The sequence below is a fragment of the Ammospiza nelsoni genome, chromosome 35 (genome assembly GCF_027579445.1).
Source record: "Ammospiza nelsoni isolate bAmmNel1 chromosome 35, bAmmNel1.pri, whole genome shotgun sequence".
Taxonomy (NCBI): domain Eukaryota; kingdom Metazoa; phylum Chordata; class Aves; order Passeriformes; family Passerellidae; genus Ammospiza; species Ammospiza nelsoni.
Genome location: NC_080667.1, coordinates 1,729,141 through 1,746,429, shown reverse-complemented (window position 1 = coordinate 1,746,429; position 17,289 = coordinate 1,729,141). Strand labels below are relative to the sequence as shown.

Here is a 17,289-nt window from a genome sequence, read left to right as displayed (position 1 = left end):
GTGGGTTGTGACATTGAATATGATATCACAAAGCAGCTATGTGATGTCACAGAGAAGGCTGTTACATCACAGAGAAGCCTGTGACATCTGCTCTGTGACATCACACAGCAGCTGAATAACTTCATATAGAGGCTGTGTGACATAACAGAGTGGTTCTGTGACATCACTGGTGGCTGTGTGACATCAGAAGATCTGTTTGACAAAACAGGGGGTGTGTGACATCAGAGGGGCTGTGTGACATCACAGATGGCAGTGTGGCATCACAGGGGCAGTGTCACATCACATGGGCACTATGACATCACAGGGGCTGTGTGAGGGCGCTGGGGAGGTCACTCTGCCCCGGCCCCCCTCACAGCTCCCCTCAGAGCAGCCCAACTCTGCTTGTGCACAGCGGGGTCCCCTTTCCCCCTGGGTACCCCCGCCCCCGGCCCCACAGCCTCCCCCAGAGGATGTTCCAGGAGATCGACCCCAGAGCCTGACACGGGGACAGGGGGCCGGGGCCCTGGGGGTGGCACAGGGGGACAGGGACCCCCCGGCAGCGTCCCCGTGTCCCGCAGGGCCAGAGCCTGGGCCAGGGCTCCTTCACCCTGTTAGAAATAAACATCATAAAATTGGCTTCTTGCAAATATTAAAATGGATTTTGTATGTGTTATGTTACAGTAACTTTGTTGTAAAGATATAGTTTTTATTTCTGTTGTTAATTGAGCTTATACATAGTAGTGAAATAGCTGATAGGGGTGTGCTTGTGTTAAACTGCCTGCTTGGATGGGATAACGTCCAATGCACACAGGATGAGGACACCTGTACAGATCTGCCAACTATCAGCACTCCTCGTCTGAAGGCAGAGTGGACCAAGGCCCAAACCTGGAGGTGATAAAGAGAAGGAGCCAAAACCACAGCCAAGAAACACACATGCTCTGAAAAGACAGACCCAAGGAGGGGCCATGTAAAATCATTCCTGGAATATGTAAAGTAGTTTATGGATATGCATGATGGTCTATGAATATGCAAAAGGCTGATATAAGGGAAAGATATTTCAGGGGGATCCCCGAAGGTAACAGGGTGCTCCTGGCTGAGTGTCAAGATGCACCCGGCTGTAATAACCTTTGCTCCATGGGCCTGGTCTCCCATTGTCCTTTATTAAACTTTGTACATTTTCACAGGAGAGTGAACGTGTTTTTCACAAATGGAATCTCAAGGAAACAAGGGTCAGTTGTTAAGCCAAGGCTCTGCTTTGACCAAGTGGGGCCTGATGGGACACAGGTGCCATTTGGATATTGCCAGGTCTGGGAGGAACATAGCTCCATTATTGCACAGCAAGGCCTCAGGGCGCCCAGGAGAGCAGCGTGACAATGACATCTTGGGGAACCAAGTGTCACCTGCAAGCACAACGGGGCCTCATGGAAGCCAGGGGCCACTTGGATATTGCTAGGGCAGGTGGAACTCAGTGTCCATTGTGACACAGCACAGCCTCATGGAACTCAGCAGAGCACTGGGACAGCCTGGAATCTCATGGAGCCAAGGCTCTGCTTTGGCAAAGTGGGGCCCACAGGACACAGGTGCCACTGGGACATTGCCAGCTCTTGTGGAACCCAGTGTCCACTGTGACACAGCAGAACCTCATGGAAACATGGGGACCACTGTGACGCAATGGAATCTCATGGAAGCAAGCGTCAGTTGTGAATGCAGCATGGCCTCACAGAACCCAGGGGCAACAGGAACCATGCTGTGGCTTGTGGGAGCAAGGGGCCATTGTGACACAGCGGGGCCTCCTGGAACCCAGGAGAACATTGTGGGCCCATGGATTCTCATAGAAGCATGGCCCCATTGTGACAAAGGGCAATGTCACAATGGTCTCCTGGGTTCCATAAGTCCTCACTGTGTTTAGAATTGACACTTGGTTCCCCAAGATTCCATGGCATCCCTCTGCTCTCCTGTGATTTGAGGCCGTCCTGTGTCACAATGGACACTTGCTTCCACCAAGGCTGGAGATGTCCCCATGGCACTGGACTTCCATGAGGCCGTGCTTTGTCACAATGGGGCCTTGGTTCCATGAGATTCCAATGACCCACAATGGTCTCCTGGGTGCCACGAGGCCTGCCTTTGTCACAGTGCAACCTTGCTTGCAGGAGCCTTGGCAATGTCCCAGTGGCACAGGCGTTCCATGAGACCCTGCCGTGTCACAATGGGCCCTTGGTTCCATCAGGTTCCATTGTGTCACAGTGCTCTCCTAGGTCCCATGAGGCCTTGGTCTTCCACAGTGGTGTCTTGTTCCTACTAGGCCTGACAATGTCCCAGTGGCACCTGTGTCCCACAAGGCCCCACTTGATCAAAGCAGAGCCTTGCTCCCATGAGATTCCACTGTGTCACAATGTTGTGCTTGGTTTCATGAGACCCTGAGGTGTTGACAATTGATCCTTGGATCCTAGAGATTGCATTGGATCATGGCCATGTCCTTGGTTGCATAAGGCCCACCTTTGTCACAGCTGGACCTTGGTTCCATGAGATCCATTGTATCATGGGGTGTCCTTGGTTCCACGAGGCCCTGCTGGGTCACAGCGGAGCCTTTATGACATTCGTTTTCATGGTGCCACAATGGTCTCCAGCATTCCCTGAGGCCACACAGCAAAAGAGTGGACCCTTGAATCCATGAGTTTCCATTCCATCAGGATGATCTCTTGCATTCCATGAGGCCCTGCTGTGTCACTAAGGAGCCTTTGTTCCATGTGTTCCCAGTCGGACACAATGGTCTCCAGTGTTCTATGAGGCTGAGCCATGAAACTCATGGGCACTTGGTTCCATGAGATTCCACCACGGTGTCACCATGGTCTCCTGGGTCCTGGAACAATTCATACTTGGTTCCATGATATTCCACGGTGTCACCCATTTGATCTCCTTTAGCCTTCAGTTATATTTTAAAAGTCACAATTGTAACACTTCATTACCATACTCACATTTGCATAAAGCTGTGTCACGGTTTTACAACCCTGTGTGGCCTCAGTGCCTGCGTCAGTTCCCCCTTTGTTGCTCGTCAGTCTTCTGGTGCTCTTTTGATGAAGGCTTCTGTCGTCCCCCTCATGTTGGAACTTTTTACCTGGATCATCAGCCCATGCCTGGTGCTCCTTTTTTTCCAGTCTAACCTGGTTTGAGCTGGTTTTGCCCTTTGCGAGTTCTGTTCAAACTTGCTCTCTTGCTCTCGGTGTGTTTGTTGTGTCGCTTGCTCTGCTCTCTCGCTTTCTCTGCTGTCTCGCTGGCTTTGCCTGCATGCGAAAAATGTGTATTTTATGATTGGCTTTTCACAAATATTGAAATGAATATTATATGTCTTGTGTTAGAAAGCAATGCTGTATTAATTCTCTTAAGTACTGTGTTAAATATAGTTTTAGGTTATTAAAATGTTAAAATAGAAACCATGCTACGTAGGATTCTTTTTTTAAAGAAAGGACTCACTGTGAGATAGCAGCCACAGGATACCAAAATCGTTCAGAGAAAAAGAATTTATTGCCCTCTTATCAAAAAAATGAACTCCTTCCAGCCTCGAAGGCCCTGTTAGGATTCAGAGGAAGAAGGTGGCACTGACCAGACAGAATCCTCTATTTGAATGGAATTTATGCATCATGGATGAGGTGTATAAATATGCAACAGGCTGCTGTTTTAAAGGGTTAATCCTTTGCTAACGTGGGTCCTCTTTCAGTCTCGTGCTCCCCAGAAAAAGGTACTCGGATGTCCGTAACTCCTTGTCTCTATTGTCTCATATTGTCCTAATTCAAATTGTCCAAATTATTATCACTCTAATTATATTACTATTTTTATAACCATTTTATTACTATTAAACTTGTAAAATTAAAAAAAAAAGCGATTGGCGTTTTTCACACTGGCAAAGGGTTTTTTCAGAAAACATCACAGTGACACTGTCCCAGCTGCAGGATCTGCTTTCCATCGGCCCCGAGCTCAGCCTGGTGCTGAGCAAAGGGGCTGGGCTGGGGTCATCCCCTGATGGGGGCTGTGCACCCCCTCTGCCCCCTCCCCAAATTCCCTCTGGGGAGCAGGAGCTGGGGCAGGAGCCCTGTGGGGAGGGACAAGGGGGTGACACCGGCATGGGGGGGACACACACAGCCCCTGGGGACTCCCCCTCACCTTCTGCTGCAGCACCAGGAGGATGAACCCCAACATGGAGCCACAGAGCCCTGGCAGCATCTTGGGGGTGGGGTCTGGTGGCTGCTTTGGGGGGTCACATCTGCCCTAAAACCCCTCCCAGACCCCCCAAACCACGCCACAGCTCCTGGCCAGGACTCCCCCAAAGCACTCCCTCTGTGGTGGTGTTTGAGGGTGCCCAGGACGAGGGAAGGGATGAGAATCTTGACTCCGTGTTTCAGAAGGCTGATTTATTATTTTATGATATATATTATAAGAAAATGATAAATTAGAACTACACTAACGAAAGAGAAAGGAGACATCAGAAGGCTAGCAAAGAAAGGAATAAAATCTTGTGACTGCTCAGAGTCCTGACACAGCTGGACCTATGATTGTTCATTAATTAAAAACAACCACATGAGACCAATCAAAGATGCACCTGTTGGTAAACCATCTCCAGACCACATTCCACAGCCATCATAGAGTTATTGTTTACATTTCTTTTCTGAGGCTTCTCAGCTCCTCAGGAGAAAACTCCTAGCGAAAGGAATTTTTAGAAAATATGTCCGTGACACTCCCTGCAATGTAAATGGTCCTAAGAGCCACCAAACCCCCTTCCCATCTCCCCCAAAACCCACCCAAATTCTCTGCAAGCCACACAGCCCAGCCAGGACCCCAAACCCCCCTCACAGTCTGCCACAAAAGCCCCCCAAACCCCTCCCAGCACCACAAACACCCCAAGAGCCACAGAAGCCTCTCCCCATTCCCCCAGGACCCCCCAAACCCCCTCCCACCCCCTGGCACTGACCAGGAGAGGCTGGTGGGCAGCAACATCCCCAGCCAGGAGCAGCCCAGGCACTTCAGCAGCGATTTGGGCACTTTGGGGAGACACCCCAAACGGGGAGAGCCAGGCCAGGGACTGGGACAGAACCAGAATTCCTGGAGAACAGACGGGCTCAGGGGGACAAACTCTGCCAGCACAGCTACAAGATTGTGGCCCCACAGCCCTACAACACCCACATCCTCCTGGATATTCCTCTGAACCCCAAATTCACCTCCAAATCCCAGTGAAGTGGTGCAGCTTTAGATCTCTTTCTTTAATTTCTTTATTTTTACTTCAGTTCTGGGTGTTTTGATGGGATAAAGATGGAAATTATTTAGGTTGGAAAGGACCTCCAAGGATCATCCACCTATGCTCGATGCCACCAGAAGAAATGATTGGACAGAGCAGAATTTTTAGGGTGCAAAGGTATGTTGGGGGGTCCTTTTGTTCCTGTTTGCTTAGAGAATTGCTAGGAAACACTAAGAACTGGATACTTCAGAAAACAAAAGATGTGATCAAGCTCAGGGAGGAGGGCACCTGGCTGCAGTTCTCTTATCTGGGAGTTTCTCCCAGCCCAGCCCAGAGCTGCTTCTCCAGCTGTGGGTTAGAAATTTAACTCGGGATAGAAACCAATTTTAGATTTAGCTGAAGTCTGCTGTTTAATCTCCTGTAGTCTGTTAACTTGTGTGCTCCCAAAAAAGCCTGCAGAGAAAACAAAGGAGATTCAAGGCTACCTAGAAAGGAATGCAAACATCCAAGCTGAAGAGAGATAAGGAGAGGGGCCCCCTCCCCCCCCGCCGACCCTGGGGCTGAAGCTGATGGAAAAACTGGATCTGGGTTACAACTATGTGACTAAACAACTGGCAGGCTCATAAAATTTATAAGACAGTTTAATACATGTGTGCCAGGAAAATGAATCCACAAACATCAGAGGTTTATGTCCAAAAAGGAGACAGAGGAGTCCTTTGACTTTATTTGCATAATGGGAGAGACCATGGGGCATTCCCCTGGGGTCTCTCCAATTTTTGCAGGATGCAGCCTCCTTTTTATCCCAATTTCCCTTCTCTCTTTCCCCAGTGGCTGAGGTACTTGAGAGGTACAGACTTCCCAAAACATCTGATATCAGAGATTCCCCTCTGATGTATAACCCTCCCTTTTAATTTTCAATTCTTATGGAATTTAGGTTTCCCCCCATTGTTTCTTTCATCTTTCAGCATACAATTTAATTTATCAGCAACCATAAAGTTTATTTGTAAAAACACATATCTTTTTCCATTTATCAATTACTGGAATCCTTCCCATTGTTTCTTTTATCTCTCAGTGCTGGTTTTATCTAGCAGCAGACCCACAGCTGGTTTGTAAAGACAAATCCCACATTCCTCTCATATGCACATGTCTTTTATGTATATGCAACAAGAGGTAAAATAGACTTGGGAATTTTCGGGGGTGCCTGTGTCCTTAGGGCAGCACTGAAATAAATCATACTGGCTTTACAGCTTCTACAAATTGCGGCATTTTTTCTGCAAATCAGGGTGAGCCTCTGCTGTGAGACTGCACTGGGATCTTATTACCACCCACCTCCATAAAAGAGGGACCATCCCCGTCTGCCTGGGACCCTGAGCTCGGCTCTCCCTGCCCTGCAGCCACTGTTATAGATACATATTATATGCGCCCCACATGTGCCCCCACAATGCCCCAGGACCCCCCCCAGACCCCCCAAACCCCCGGACCCCTCCCCAAAGGCCCCCCAGACCCCCCCGGACACTCCCCCGCCCCCCCCCTCCCAATCCCCTCTCGGGCCCCTCCCGCTCCCGTCCCGAGCCCGGCGGGTCCCGGCAGCAGCGGGGAAGGGGGCGCCGCTTCTGGGTCGCCTCTGATTGGCTGAGGCGGCGGGGGGGGCGGGCATTGCTGAGGGGAGCGGCGCCGTGATTGGTTGCTTCCAGGACGTGCAGCGCGGTGATTGGTTGGTTCCGGGCGGGGCGCGCCGCCATTGTTGGTAGCCCGCGCACGCGGCAGAGGCGGGAGATTGTGAGGGGAGAGCAGAGCTGAGGTGGGTCCGGGGAAAGCAGGGGGGGTTTGGGGCGGGTCTGAGGGGAAATTGGTGATTTTTGGGGGCATCGACGGGAAACAAGGGGGTGTGTGGTGGGTTTGGACAGAATGAGGGGGCTTTCGGGAGCTTTGGGGGGAGCTTGAGAGGTCTAGAGCGTTCTCAGGTGGGTTTAGGAGGATCTGAGGGGAATTGGGAGGGTCTGAGGGGCTTTGGGGGGATTGTGAGAGGAACTGTGGGGTTGCGAGTGGATCTGGGGGGTTTTGAGGTGGCTCTGGAAAAATGTGTGGGCGTCTGAGGGGATTTCATAGGGTTTGGGGGAGATTGAGGGGCCTGAGGGGGATTTGGGGCAGTCTGATGGATTTGGGGCGGGGGGGGGTCTTAGGGGGGTCTGGGGTGAATTTTGGGGGAAATGGGGGGGTCTGAGGGTCCTGGGGAGGTTTTTGGGGTCCGGGGTGGTTCTGGGCCAACACTGGGGGAGCTCTGGGGGGTTTGGGGTTCCTGGAGGGGTCCGGGGGAGATTTGGGGGTCTCGGGGGGTCCCAGGCCCACCCTGAACCGGGGTCTGGGGGTTTCGGGGGGAAGGGGCACAGCAGGGGTCCCCCCCCACCCCGGTTTTTGGGGGTCTCCCATGGTGCCCCCTCCCCAAAACGCTCCGAGGGCCCCCTGAAGTGGCTCCTGTTCCACCCGCCGGTGCCCCCTGATCCAGGACGGCCCCACTGAGTCTGGGGGGATTTGTGGGGATTTTGGGGGATTTTGAGAGGGGTTTTTGGGGATTTCGGGAGGAGCTTTTTTGGGCTTGGAGTTTTTTTTGGGGAGTTTGTGGGGAATTATTGGGGTTTTTGGGGAGAATTATTGGGTTTTGAGATGGTTACGTAATTTTGGGGGATTGTGTTGTTTTGGGGGGTTTTGGATTGTGGGTGATTGTATTGGGGTTATGGGGGTTTTTTGGAGGGGAGGGATTTGTTGACGTTTTTGGGAGCCCTTTTAAATTTTGTTGAGTTCCACTAGGATTTTTGGAGATTCTCTGGGGTTTTTGAGGGTTTTCTTGTAATTTTTGGGGATGTTGTGGGGTTTTTGTGGAATTTTAGGGAGGCTTTGGGGCATTCCCTGGGTGTGGTGAAGGGCTGATTAGCACCAAAATCTCTTTAAAACCTCCAAAAGTTCCAATAAAACCCACTAAATCCCTATTAAATCTCTCAAAATCCCATTAGAACACCCTAGAATCCCAATAAATGCCTACAAAATCCTGTGAAATCCTAATAGCGCCAAAAATCCTGATTAAACTCTGCAAATCCCCCAAAAATATCCCCAAAGCCTTAAAAGCCCCAAAAGTCCCACAAAATCTCCTCCAAGATCCAAGGAAATCCTGGCAACACCCAAAAACCCCCACAAAACTCCCCAAATCCCACCAAAAATCCCAAAAAAACCCAAATCTGCAATGAATCCCAATAAATGCCACCACAATTCCAATAAAATGCCCCAAAATCTCCTAAAAATCCCAATAAAACCCCCAGAATTTCTGAGAATCCAAATAAATCCCAACTAAATCCCAGTAAAACCCCCGAAATTCAAAAAAAGCCACAAAAAAATTCAATAAACCCCCAAATATGCCCAGAAAAACTCCCCCTCAAAATACCAATACAATCCCCCAAAATCCACAAAACCAACCACTCCCAGTCAATCCCAGTATGATTCCAGTCGCTCTTAATGAGATCCCAGTGTAACCCGGTATCGACTCAGCTGCTCTCACTGTGATCCCAGTATGATCCCAGTTGTTCCCAGCATAATTCCAGATGTTCCCATTTCCTCCCATTATGATCCCAGTTTCCCCAAGAGTAGTCCCAGTTGCTCCCAGTATTATCCCAGCTGTTCCCAGTGTGGTTCCAGTATGGTTAGAGACACTCCAAGTATGTTTTAGTTACCTCAGAATGATCCCAGTCTTTCACAGTTACTCCCAGTTTCCTCTAGCATAATCCCAGTTTCCATCTGTTGCTCAAAGGGTGGCCCCAGTTGCTCCCAGTATGATGCCAGTTGCCCCAGTTATAGTCTCAGTCCTCTCAGCATGGTTCCAGTACCTTCCAGCTGTTTCCACTTGCTCCCAGTGTGTCACATTTTCCTCCCAACATGGGCCCAGTAGCTCCCAGTAACCCCCAGTCAGGTTCCATTCATGCCCAGTATAATCCCAGTATGAGTGTAGCCACTCCCAGTATGATTCCAGTCACCTGCAGTCTAATCCCAGTTGCTCCCAGTCACTCCCAGTCTGATGCCAGTGCCCCCAGTGTGATCCCAGTTGCTCCCAGCATGGGCCCAGCTGTTCCCAGTGTGCTTCCATCACTCCCCTATGGTTACAAACACTCCCAGTATGGTCCCAGTTAAACCCAGTTGCCTCTGCTCTAATCCCAGTCACTCCCCATATGATCCCTGTCCCTCCCATCATGGTCCCACTCACTCCCAGTTGCCCCCAATGTGGTCCCAGTTCTCCCCACTGTGGTCCCAGCTGTTCCCAGTGTGGTTCCAGTCCCCCCAGTATGGTTACAGACACTTCCAGTATATCCCAGTTCCCCCAGCATGTCTGTAGTCATTTCCAGACACTGCCAGTGGCCCCAGTAAGGTGTCAGTTCTCCCAGTATGATCCCCCAGTCATGCCCAGTATATCCCAGTTGCCTCCAGCATGCATCCAGTCCTTCCCAGTTCCTCCAGTTTGCTTGCAGCATCATCCCAGTTTCTGTCAGTTGTTCCCAGTGGCCCAAACTGTGATGCCAGTCACTCACTTTGACCGCAGTATGATCCCAGTAAGCTCCAGTTTGATACCAGTCACATGGCAGCCCTCCCAGTGTGGTCCCAGTTGTTTCCAGTTTCTCCCAGTATGATCCCAGCTGCCCCCAGCATGGTTCCAGTTGCTTCCTAGATCAGCCCAGTCAGTCCCAGTATGATGCCATTTGCTCCCAGCATGCTCCCAGTTGCTCCCAGTCAGGCCCAGTATGGGGGATGATGTGCAGGGTGTGTTCCCAGTTGCTCTCATATACTCCCAGTATTAGTCCAGTCCCTCCCAGTATGATCCAATGATGAGCCCAGTGTGCTCCCAGTCCCTGCCAGTATGAACCAGTTGTGCTCCACATGGTTCCAGTTGCTCTCTTTTACCCTCGCTTTCATTCCTGTCCGTCCCAGTATCTCCCAGTGTAGCCCAGTTCCCTCTGGCATGTTCCCAGTCACTCCCAGTTGCTCCTAGTTGGGTTTTTGAGGGGATGTTTGGAGAATGAAGCAGTCCAAGGCTGAGCGGAAAAGGCTCCTCAGGGAGGACATCGGGGGGTGCCGGTGGCGGCTGCCGGCAGAGGCAGCCTGGAGGAGCAGAGCCCTGTGTGCCCCAGGAGCCCAAAGTGGGGAGCCCAGAGAGGGGGGAGCGCCGCCATTGGCGGGAGCCTCAAGAGCCTGGAGAGGGGCAGGGGGGACTCCTTGGAGCCGCTGCAGCCCCGAGCAGAGAACGAGGGGAGAAGGGAGCCCAGGAGCCCAAGAGCCCCGGCATCCTGAAATGGGGAGAGTGAAGAGGGGGGAGCTTTTGGCATTGCTGGGACTGCCAGCAGCCTGGGCTGGGCGGGCACCGAGGAGAAGGGGGAGCCCCAGTCCAAGTGTGACCCCAGCAGGTGGGACAGGGGGAATTGCTGAACACCAGAGGGGAGGGACCAGGCATGGGGAGCTCCTGGGAGGCTTTTCCGGAGCTGAATCTCTGTGGTTTTGGAAGATATTGTGGAGCCCAGGTGGCTGGTGACTTGTAGAGATGGACTCGAGCAGAGGGACCTTGAAACTAAAGGTGTGTTGGGGAAGAAGAAACAGGAAAGCCTTATAAATATGGTTGTCTGGCAAATGATTTTGAGAATATAGAAAGTAAAAGCAAGATAAAATGAAAACAAGGTTTGAGATACCTTACTTACTGAACTACTGGAAAACAGTGGTGTGGCCCGATATAAGGTAATCCTCTTTAGATGAAACAACTCCCTCTGCTTGCAGAGAGGTCCAAGGGTCAGAGCAGACCCTACTAGCTCAGCAGAAGGGGTCCAAAGTGTGCATTTTAGGGTTTAAAATATAACACATATGGTGACGTAATGAATCCTGCAGGCTGTATGTAAATGCTCTAGGATTAGTATCTTGGTTAGTGAGAGATAGAATATTTAACACAGAAGATTTATTGTATTCTATCGGTAACCTTACTCTCTTGCTCTCTCACCCTCTCATCCTCTGTACCCCTCTGTTCTCTCGGGCCTGCTCCAAGCTGTGGCTGGCAGCTCCAAGCAGGGCCCTGCACCCAGGCCCTTTGCAATAAAACACAAGTTCCACGACCTGGCTTCACAGATCTCTCGTCTCCGTCCGTCCCGACCTTGCTACCCCCCGACACTGTACAAACATGCTCATCCCTTGTTTTCCCCAAACCAGGATTTCCCATTGCCGACCCCTGGTGGACTGCTGGACTGTGAGGAAGAGGACGATGTCCCAGGACACTGAGGCAGGTGAGGAGGAAGTCAGTGCCCCTTTCCCCTCTGTGCTGCTCCATCTCCCAGCCCAGCACGGCCCCGGCTGCAGCACAGCCCTGGGGGGATCTCCTTGCCCTTGCCTGTGGCACGGAGGCAAATCCCATCCTGTCCTTGTCCTTCCTCCCCCAGAGCAGGAGCTGAGCATGGAGAGCAGGGAGGACAAATGCCTGCGGCAGAACCTGGTGGCAGAGGCCGTTTTGAGCGGCTCCACGGCGCAGGAAGGCAACGGGGAGGAAAAGCCCTGGAGATGCCGCACGAGGAGGGGCTGCAAACGCAGCTGGCGGGGATCTGAGGGGGAAAGAGCCAGCCTGGGCCAGGAAGGCGGCCGGAGGTTGAGCCAGAGCTCAGAGCTGGTGCTCCGTGAGCAGCTCCATGATGGGGAGAAGCCCCACACGTGCGTGGAGTGTGGGAAGAGCTTCAGGTGGAAGTACAAGCTCATCAACCACCAGAGGACCCACACTGGGGAGAGGCCCTACGAGTGTTCCAAGTGTGGGAAGAGGTTTAAGATCAGGTCCCATCTCTTACGGCACTATCACATTCACAGAGAGGAGAGGCCCTTCCAATGCCCTGAGTGTGGGAAGGGATTCAAGGACAGCTCTACCCTTGTCAAGCACCGCCGCATCCACACTGGGGAGAGGCTCTACGAATGTGATAAATGCAGCAAGAGGTTTCAGACCAGCTCCAATCTCCTCCTGCACCAGCGCAAGCACACAGAGGAGAGGCCCTTCCGCTGCCCTGACTGTGGGAAGGGATTCCAGCGCAACTGCACGCTCGTCAGGCACCGGCGCATCCACACTGGGGAGAGGCCCTATGAGTGTCCCCAGTGTGGGAAGAGCTTCTCCAGGAACTCTACCTTGACCCGACACCAACGGAGGCGTTGGTGTCGCCACTAAGGGAAGCCCTGTGAGTGCCCCGAGTGTGGGAAGAGCTTTGTGTGCTGCTCCAGCTCCATCCCCCACTGGAGGAGGCACTTTGGGAACAGCCCTGGTCACTCACATTCGCTGTGATCCATGTTGGCAATACACCTGTCTGCTTCTACTTTTCGTTTCACCTTAATTTTTTCTTCTTCTCAATCTCTTTGCACTCCAACAGCCAAGAGGGATGGATCTCTCACTTCAAAACCACTCAAATCCCAGTGAAAATAGCTCAATCCCATCCCAGAAATGCTCAAACCCACCTCAGAAAAACCCAATCCCATAGCAAATTTACTCGATTCCATAGCCTCCAGAGTGAGATGGGCTTGGGAGGAGACTGGGAGATGTGGGATCCCAATTTGGAGTGGTGGGAAGAGGATTGTGTGGGGCTGGGTGTGTGGGATGTATTTGATAGCAAATAAAACTGTCAGACGTACTGATTTCTTTCCTGTTCATATTCAGCCCGTTGCAGTTCTGTTTGCAGAGTGCTGCCTTCTCAACTGATTGTGTTTGTGTCCCCTGCTCTCTCCTGCCTCTCTTTGCCTGCTCTGTTTCTCTCTCAGTGTCTCCCTTGACCCAGGGACCACCAGAGACCCTCCCCTGATTCAGTTGACCCAGGCAGCACCAGAGATCCTCCCCTGATTTAATTGACCCAAGCAGCACCAGAGACCCTCCCTATATTTAATTGCCCCAGGGACCACCAAAGTCTGTCCCCTGATTTAATTGACCCCTCTGCCACCAAAGACCTTCCCCTAATTTAACTGACCCTGCCCTGATTTAATTGTCCCCTCTGTCCCCACAGACCCTCCCTTGTTTTTTTTATTATTTTATTTCCCAATTATTATTTTTATTCCCAGTCCCAGGATCTGAAGTCCTGAAGGCTGGCAGGGAAATATCTCTGTAGGATTTTGCTCCATTTGCCTTCAAGGGCGAGAACATCTTTTCCTGTCTGGGAGCTGGAATTCCAGCCTTTTGCAATGTGTGCAGGGCAATACGGACTGGAATCAAATAGGGACTGAGATCAGATATGGACATAGATCAAATATGGATTGGGATTAAATATGGATTGGGATCAAATACAGACTGGGATAAACTGAACTGAGATTATATAGACCAGGATCAAATAGGAACTGGGATCAAATAGGAACTCCATCAAATATGGACTGGGATCAGATATGGACTGGGATCAGAAATGGACTGAGATCAAATATGGATTGGGATTAAATATGGATTGGGATCAAATGGACTGGGATAGAATATGGATTGGGATCAAATGGACTGGGATCAAATGCAGACTGGGATAAACTGGACTGAGATTATATAGACTGGGATCAAATATGGGCTCGGATCAAATATGGACTGGGGTAAAATATTGGGTGGGATCAAATATGGACTTGGAATAAATGTGGACTGGGATCAAATACAGACCGGGATGAACTATTGACTGGGATCAAATAGGAACTGGGATCAAATAGGGTCTCGATCAAACATGGACTGGGATCAAATATTGACTGGGGTTGTACAGAGTGGGATAAACTGGACTGAGATTATTTAGACTGGGATCAAATATGGACTGGGATCCTACGGATTGGGACCATACAGATTGGGATAAAGTGGACTGGGATCGAATAGGGACTGTGATCAAATTTGGGCTGGGATTAAATATGGACTGCGACCATTGGATTGGGATCAAATATAGACTGGGATCAACAGTTGACTAGGATAAACTGGACTGGGATCAGATATGGACTGGGATAATCCTGACTGGGATAAACTGGGCTGAGATCATATATACTGGGATCAAATATGGACTGGGATCAAACAGGGACTGGGACCATCCGGACCGGGTTGGCTGAACCGGAACCGTGCGAACCGAGGTGGTCCCGCTCCCCTCCGTCCCTCCCAGTTCCCTCCCAGTAAAGGGGGTCCCTCCCAATTCCCGCCCCGTCCCTCCCAGTTCCTCCCAGTCCCGGGGTCCCGCCCAGTTCCTCCCAGTCCTGCCCGGCGGTGAGGCCAAAACTCCTCGGAGTAATCGCGGAGCTCCCGGAGCGCTCCCGGTGCCGATGCCGATCCCGTTCGCGGTTCGGTCTGGTTCGATCCAGTTCGTTCCGGTTCGGTTCACGGCGCGGGGGATGAAGATCGCGATCTTCGGAGCCACCGGCAGAACCGGGCGTGTCACGCTGGGGCTGGCGCTGGAGCAGGGCACGGGACACCCCAAAAACGGGCACGGGACACCCCAAAAATGGGCACGGGGATCCCAAATTTGGGAGAGTTTGGGGGGATTGGGGATGCTAAAATCGGGAATGGAGGAACCCCAAAAGTGGAACAGGACACCACAAAAACGGGTACAGGGCACCCCAAAAATGGGCACGGGGACACCAAAATTTGGGGGGATTTGGGGCGATTTGGGACCCCAAAAAGCTGGAACGGAGGGACTCCAAAATGGGCATGGGGGACCCAAAATGGGCACTGGGACCCCAAAATTTGGGGGAATTGGGGACCCCAAAAAGCGGGAATGGAGTTACCCCAAAAACTGGGAACAGGGGGATCCCAAAATGGGTACAGGGGACCCTAAAAACGGACACGGGGACCCCAAAATTGGGGGAGTTCAAGGGAGATTTGGGATTCCAAAAATGGGAACGGATGTCCTAAAATTGGGGGAGTTTTTGGAGGGATTGAGGATCCCAAAAGGGGAAAGAGGGACCCCTAAATGAGATTTTAGGGGATTTGGGATCCCAAGAACCGGGAATGGGGTAAATTGAGGGGACCCCAAAATTGGAGGAAATTGGGGGGGAAGGGGGTCCCCAAAAATGGGGATGGGGGACCCTAAAATGGGGGGAATTTGGGGGATTCCAAAAAGAGAAAGGAGGAGAATTAGGGGACCCCAAAATGGGGGAATTTGGAACCCCAAAATTGTGAGAATTTGGAGAGAATTTGGGAGGATTGGAGGATCCCAAAACCGGGAATGAGGGACCCTAAAAATGAGGACAAGGGGGACCCCAAAACAGGGAACGAGGGGCCCCCGAAATGGGGGAGAATAGGGGGATTGGGGGGGACCCCAAAAGCAGAATTTGAGGAAGTCACGAGGAATTGGAGAAGTCACGGGAAATTTGGCGTCACCGGGAGTCTCACCATTTTGGGGACATTGCTGGAATTTGGGGTCACAGGAGTTTGGAGTCACAGGGAATTGCGGGAGTCCTGGGAATTTGGAGTCCTGGGGATTTGGGTTCCTTTGGAATTTGGGCAGTGTGGGAAGAGCTTCATGCAGCTCCATCCTGATCGTGCACCACACTGGATCGAGGACCCACCCACACTGGGGAACAGCCCTACAAGTGTGGGGAGTGTGGGCAGAGCTTCAGGTGGAGGTCTGACCTGACCAAGTGCCAGAGGATCCACAGTGGGGAGAGGCCCTATGAGTGGTCCGAGTGTGGGAAGAGGTTTCAGACCAGCTCCCATCTCCTCCAGCACTATCGGATTCACACAGAGGAGAGGCCCTTCCAATGCCCCGACTGCGGGAAGGGATTCAGGGACAAATACACCCTCATCACAAATACACCCACTGGCGTATCCACACTGGGGAGAGTCCCTACGAGTGTCTCCAGTGTGGGAAGAGCTTCTCCAGGAGCTCTCACTTGACCCAACACCAATGAAGGCACCACTAAGGGAAGCCCTGCGAGTTCACCGAGTGCGAGAAGAGCTTCGTGCGCTGCTCCAGCTCCATCCCCCACTGGAGGAGGCACTTTGGGCACAGCCCTGGTCACTCACATTCCCTGTGATCCATGTCGGGTACACAGCTGGCTGCTTCTCCTTTTGGTTTGGCTTAAATTTTTTTCTCTTCTCCATGTCTTTGCTCTCCAAAAGCCAAGAGGGATCAATCTGTCACTTCAAAACCACTCAAATCCCTCTGAAAACAACTGGATTGTAACCCAACAGGGCTCACACCCACCTCAAATTGCTTATTCCTGCCTCACAAAATCTCAGTCTCACGCCAGACTCACTTGATTCCACCGCCACCAGGGTGAGTTGGGGTTGGGAGGTGATTGGTAGAAGTGGGATCCCAATTTTGAGCAGTGGGATGGGGATTGTGTGGGGTGGCTGGGTGGGATGTATTTGATAGCAAAGAAAACTTTCAGAGTTACTTATTTCCGTCCGATTCATTTTCAGTCAGTTCTGTTTGCAGAGTGCTGCCTTCTCAGCTGATTAAATTCCTATAAAAATTTCATTTTTTAAATCATCTAACCCAAACAATCCAAAAACCAATATCCAAATAAAACCACGCACCTGAAATTAGAAGTTTGAAAAAAAAAAAAAATTTTCAAGAGTACTTAAGGATGTTATTAAAGTTTAATTGTTTGCTTAAAATGTATGAGAAATTATAGTGGTGTTTGGTTTTCTGTTTAGTGTATTTGTAATATGAATTGTTTTCCTAAGGTGTGTTAGATTGTATGTTAGTTTTTTTAGATATTTTTTATCTAAAGTATATTAGTTATTGAGTTAAGACTTTCAAACGTATTTCTTGGTATATAATTTGTTTATTTATATGCATTGGTAATATTATAGTAATAGTTGTTGGTTTGGGTTGAATCATTGTTGGAGTATTGTAAAGAAGACTTGAAATTTTTATATTGTATTTTTATAATAATTTATTTAATTTCAAGTTTAATTTTTTTTTGTTTATAATTTTATTGCATTTTTTTGAGAGGATAGGAAGGAAGTTCAAGGGCAGGAACATTTTTTCCTGGCTGGGAACTGGAATTCCAGACCCTGGGCGTGCGTGCAGGACCATGCAGTCTGGGATCAAATATGAACTGGGATCAAATATGAGCTGGGACCATATGGAATG

At 50.8% G+C, this 17,289-nt stretch overlaps 2 pseudogenes; one reads left to right on the top strand and one right to left on the bottom strand.

The window, feature by feature from the left end:
- The window catches only part of LOC132086043 (zinc finger protein 271-like), a 244,089-nt pseudogene that overhangs the window by 28,043 nt on the left and 198,757 nt on the right, over positions 1–17,289 (bottom strand).
- Positions 6,931–16,096, top strand: LOC132086047 (zinc finger protein 501-like; annotated as a pseudogene).